Source organism: Nelumbo lutea, chromosome 4 (genome assembly GCF_056320005.1).
Source record: "Nelumbo lutea isolate HS-2025 chromosome 4, American lotus-T2T, whole genome shotgun sequence".
In the NCBI taxonomy this organism is placed as follows: Eukaryota; Viridiplantae; Streptophyta; class Magnoliopsida; order Proteales; family Nelumbonaceae; genus Nelumbo; species Nelumbo lutea.
The window spans coordinates 5649174-5655135 of NC_142687.1; the positions used below are offsets into that span (position 1 = coordinate 5649174).

The window sequence follows — 5962 nt, forward strand, 5'->3', positions numbered from 1 at the left end:
TGCTACATTTGTGGGGAGGAGCACTTCACCAGGAATTGCCCAAAGCGAGCAAAGCTGAATGCCCTCATTGCCAAGCTAAGTGATGATGAGCAGAGTGATGGGGAACGGAGTACCCAGGCGCCAAGAGTGGGCGCCCTCCAACTTTTCAATGCCATGAAGAAGAAAGGGGCTACCTCTAAACAGCCCTCCTCAGTCAAAAGAGGACTGAGGTATGTTGATGTAACCATTGGCGGGAGGCCAACCAGGGCCCTAGTTGACACAGGGGCCACTCACAACTTCATATCCATTGCAGAGGCCAAGAGACTAAACTTGGCCATTTCCAAAGAGCCTAGCTGGCTCAAAGCAGTTAACACAGGTTCCAAACCTATTGAAGGCATGGCCCGTCGAGTAAGACTACAACTCGGTACCTGGGATGGAGAGATTGACCTCTCTGTCGTCCACATAGATGATTTCAATATTGCCCTTGGAATGGACTTCATGATACAGGCCAAAGCTGCACCGGTGCCTCACCTCGACACCCTGATGATCTTGGATGAGTAGTCACCTTGCATGGTTAACATGATCGGCACTGCCAGCACCAAGAAGAAGCACGTCTCTGCCTTACAACTCCAACACCACCCTCCACCATTGTTGGCTGAGAGATCTACAACTACCACCATTGCAACAGGAAGTGATCGCAGCAACTCTGGGAAGAAGTCAGCGTCAGTGTCAGTGCCGCCACAACAATAGCAGTGGAAGCCACCGTTGCAGCAGAAGCCGCACACACCCACAACTGGTGGGCCCAACAGAAGACCCAAGGCCGCATCAAACTTTGCTCACGCCTACTACCACAACCATCAGGGAGAACGAGTGCCACCCAAGCCATCTAGGGACCTCATTCACATCATCCCTCAAGATAAATTCCGTAGTAGCCTTGTGAGTCACCCTTGGGGAAAAATGCATGGGAACCAATACCCTAACAATCCAAAATACCATTTTGACCCAACCTTGGCCACCAACTTTCCTACCACCATCAGGAACAAGTCAAAATCCTACCTTGAAGCAGCCAAGCGGGGACATAACTTAGGGACTGGCCATAGGTTTTCCCACCATCAAGAACATCCACTAGCAATCTACCCAACCTACTATCAGGGCCTTGGAAGAAACCCGGTTCGTAGAGCAGTCGAAGAACCTTCTTTCACCAACAACAAGTTCAAGCCTCAAACAGAAGATAGTCTTCGAGGACGAAGACTGAATTGAGTGGGGGAGACCGTAACAAGTGTTCTCTTCGCCGCGCCTTCAAGTGCCAATCACCATGCCTATAGCCGCCACTCCAGCATCCAAATGTGTGCCATGGGTGGGCTATGCATGTACTTTTGTATGGGGGATTGCCAATGGCACTATTGTAATACTATAGTATTCTTTTTCACATTTTTTATGTTTCTTATTGCCACTCCCCCAAAAGCTTAACGTACTCTTTGAGGGGAGGTAGGTAGTCGAGTGAGTCTATAAGCGTGTAAAGGTTAAGCACGAGATCCCCTCGACACTGTATTGTGTGCTTGTGCTTGCCACTGATTATTGCAATACAAATAGCCTTTTGCTAATTCGCATTCCATCTTGTTGCCTTTTTCTGTGTGTTTGCTTTGTTGCGTAGGCTTACTCGCCCCTTTCGAGTGCCGCACGGGAACCCAACAATTATCCTCGTGACACCATAGCAGTACAGGACATACCTCCGAACTCAAGACTTCGCCTCGCTCACCACTCCACCGCATCTCCCTCAGGACACCAAAACCAAACAAACCGTACTATGCCCGACACCGAGGAAGTCCGTACCCAAGGGCGGTGCACCCGACTGACTTGGGATCTGATGCTTGACGGCCGCACTCCAAACGGCCACTGCCACTGCCACTGCCTCCTAACACCGCCATCTCCAGTTACAAAGACGGTTCCGACAAAAAGGATGACACCTGAACTGACAGATGCAAGGGTAATCATACCCGACTTGACAAGGGCTACAGAGCGAGTGTGCGAAGTGGTTATAAAAGGCCCCCTACCCCCAACAACAAGGTATGTGAACTTTGCGCCATCTGATCTATACTTTGCCTTTGAGAGATTACTAACTTGAGCTTCGGAGTTATCTCACTGGGTTCCCCCCGGAGTTCTCTCATCTTTCCCGTTTCAGGCTCCCCGTCGCTCCAGTTCAGAGGCGAAATCGTTGACAGCTAATACCGGCCGGATCGCGCTCCATCAGTATCAAACAGAAAGTATTGTTGCTCCAGGAAATGTCCTACTTGGCAGCAATTTTTCTAAACACAAATATATATATATATATATATATATATATATATATATATATATAAAATAAAAAAATGGTATTTCCAACCCACACGTAAGCAGTGTTGTATTTTTAGCATTGATGCCAAACATATACCAAGTAAATCAAACTTAAAGGAGTTTTTTGAAATGGAATTATGGGAATTAGGAATATTACAAAAAATGAAGGTATTTTAAAAATTGGATTATGTGATCTTAGAATTTTGAAATTTTAAAAAAGAAAACTTAGGGTAATTTGAAAAATTAATAAAAAGTTCAAAAAATTAATAAATTTATCATCGGATTCAGAACAAATTCTAGAGGTGTCAATGGACTGGTTTTGAATTTCACTTCATCCAAAACAAAATCAAATTGACGAATTGGGTGGACTATATATTGAATTGGACCAGTCAAAATTCAATGATCCTATTTGATGGATTTGACTGGACCTGGTTCATTCATAATTAAAAGTATAAATGGGTCGAAATTGAATCATCGAATTCGAATCCGATTATTTCGATTAAAAAAATCGATATCCGAATACAATAATTTGAATCCACTCAACATTACAACAGAAAAATAAAATATTTGTAATTAATCAATCAATTATGCATCATAATACAGAATTCGTCGAAGCTAAGCATGCCATCGTCATTGAGATCAAACCGAGTAATCATGATGCTACATTCATCCATCGGCCTCGACATGCCTAATCGACTAAGCATCCTTTTCAAACTCTTGGCTGTAATGAACCCAGAACCATCCATCTCATACATTCCAAAGGCTTGTTTCATATCCCTCATCTTCTCTTCTTCTCCTTCAGCTTCCATTAAACCAACGAAATCCTCCAACTCCAGCATTCCGTCTCCATCTGAGTCCAGGGACTCAATCACCGCGTCAGACTCTTCCAACAACAACTCCCCACCTATTCTCATTACACAAGCCTGCAGTTCAGAGGGCGAAATCTTACCGTCTCTGTTCTCATCAAAGTAGTGGAAGACACCTTCGTATCGGTTGACGTCGAATTTATTCATTTCTGTGAGGAAATTGGAATGGAGCGGTGTATAGAGATCGAGAGTGAGAGAGAATTAACGAACTTGCAATGAGAGTCTGCGGCGATGAATGTTGCAATTGAAGAAATATATTTATATGCATGCATACATCAGTTTCTCCGTGGCTGACCGCGTCTCTGTTACAGGAGAGGGAGAGGAATCTGCTCGACCTTTACGAAGAAGATGCGTATTTATATGCTTTCTCAGTGGCCGACCGCGGTGAATGATGCCTCCGATGGCGACCGCGTCTGTTAAAACATATTTATTGTTTGCAGCGGTGAATGAAACAAACGAAGATATGTATTTATATGCTTTCTCAGTGGCTGACCGCATCTGTTACAGAAGGAGAGGGGAGAGGAACCTGCTTGACCTTTACGAAGAAGATGCCTGCGATGGCGAAGAATTCTGTGTAGGTGGAATTCGCATCGGCTCGACGGTTCCCACGCAGCTGCGAATCACACGCGCCCTACATCACATTCCAACCGTGTGAATCGAGAATGACAAGTACCTGTACGGGTGGGGCCGTGGGGAAAAGCGAGTGAGATCACAAATGCGCCACAATGCCCGAACATGGCCCCGCCTTGACTCGAAAGTTTCAAATTTGGACCTAGGTTTTTTATGTCGACAATTAGCCTACATAAATTTAAGATAAATATACATATTTTGTATAATATATATATATATATATAACATGATAGTTATATATTTGTATTATCTACATGTTTTTATTTCGGGGCCAAACTAATTCCTCAGTTTTATAAATTAAATCGACATAGTCAACCACCGTTTTTCATACATGGTAAATCACTCTTAGTTTCCTACCCTAAGGTTCAAATATGGGAATCGTAAAGGAAAGACGATTTTAAGAGATATTTTGGGATATACTTTGGATAAGTATGGATCTATGCAAAAAGTTAAGTTATATATGTTTTATAAGGCGTTAAATAAGTTATATAAACACTTATAAAGAAAACAAGTTATTTAAACATACAAACTCATACCTCAATAGTTTATATAAAATGTGAGATATAGGGACAAATTGGTAATTGTTGAAGATAATGGAAGAATTAAAATGTGTATTAATTTTCAGAAAATCAATATAATATATATTAATATTTATTATTATATAAATTTTAATAATCAATTTTAACATTAATTATTGAACATCAATTAAGAAGAAAAATATTTGATTAAGAATAAAAATGCATACACTTATAATCAATAATTGAATATGGAGTAGTGATTTGTTTGTGTTTATTACAATCAAACTACTAGGGTTCAATTCCCCTTATAGGGGATTAGGAGTTATTAAGAGAAAAGTAATAATTATAGGGGTTTGGAGTGAGAGAGAGAGAGAGAGAATCTAATATTACAATATGTATTGGTCGTTATATTCAAAATATCAGTCCATATCAATCAATACAAACATGAAACGACCCAATACGGGTCTGGATCGGTCTGAATTAATCGATACAAACCTAAAATGACTAATACAGGTCTGTATCGATCCGATACAGAAGAAAAGGAAATGAAACTACTAGATTTATAGCCATTCCATGTATCGGGATATCACAGAAATAATACATATCAACCGATACATTGCGATTTTTTAAAACTTTATTCCTACCAGGGTTTCCGTCAAATAAGGTGTTGTTATTGTCGAACTTGGAACAATGATTTATTGTCGTGGCCCTACTAAAATGTCAATTTATTTAATTCAAGGTGGGGCCACATTCCTTTGATTTTGTTGTTTCAGGACAGCATTGGGATAGTGTCATAGAAAATGTCGTTTGAAGGCCAGGTGGGGGCTGGAAATGAAACAATATCCAAGGAGACAGTGAATCATAAGTGAAGTTATTGGAAAATAAAACCCAAAATTTTAATAAAAGTACCCAAGTGGACTGAACTCTGAATTTCCCTAAATAATTTTCTTTTGGCAAAAAAAAAAAATTAGTGAGGCAAGTTGCAATGATTCAACCCATTGCGATTCTCACAGATGCAGCTGCCATAGCACCGTATCGATTCAAAGCCAACAATAAAGACATCTGCTTTTCTCATTTCTTCCAAAAACATAACAGTGTTGTTCATCACTTGGCTAAGATGGCAGCTGTAGACGAAGTTGATATCTTTGGTTCTGCAACCATTCCCGTGTATTCACAGCATCGCGAACTCTATGCATTTCTCTGTAGTTGTGGCTTCCAAGAATTTAAAATACTCGTGAGATTATCCCTGTTGGTGGCGTCCCAATCCCCACTGCCACTGGAAGTAGCACCAGTTATGTATTTTGATCGTTACCAAAAAAACAGTTGCCTATTTAGATCTTAAATTCAAGAATGAAATCAACTAACGGGCGTTCTAAAAAAAAAGAAAAGAAAATCAAATAACGGCAACCAAGTTAGTTGGGTTGCAAGTTGCGACATCATTGTCAAAAGTAAGTACAAATAACGGTAACCAAGTCAGTGGCTTCCACTATATTCCATGACATCCAATCCAATGATCATCATTTGCAATGCATAAATGTCTAATAAATACCTTCAGAGGATTTTTTTTTTTTTTCATCTTTGATACTGTTGAAAGAAATTTCAAGTCAATTGGTTATTTCTCTATACAAGTTCATG

The 5962-nt window shown here is 40.7% G+C and overlaps 1 pseudogene; it reads right to left on the minus strand.

Annotated features, from left to right (window-relative positions):
* Positions 1–2779: 2779 nt before the first annotated feature.
* On the minus strand, positions 2780–3632 carry LOC148853567 (calcium-binding protein CML37 pseudogene; annotated as a pseudogene).
* Between the last annotated feature and the right edge of the window lie 2330 nt (positions 3633–5962).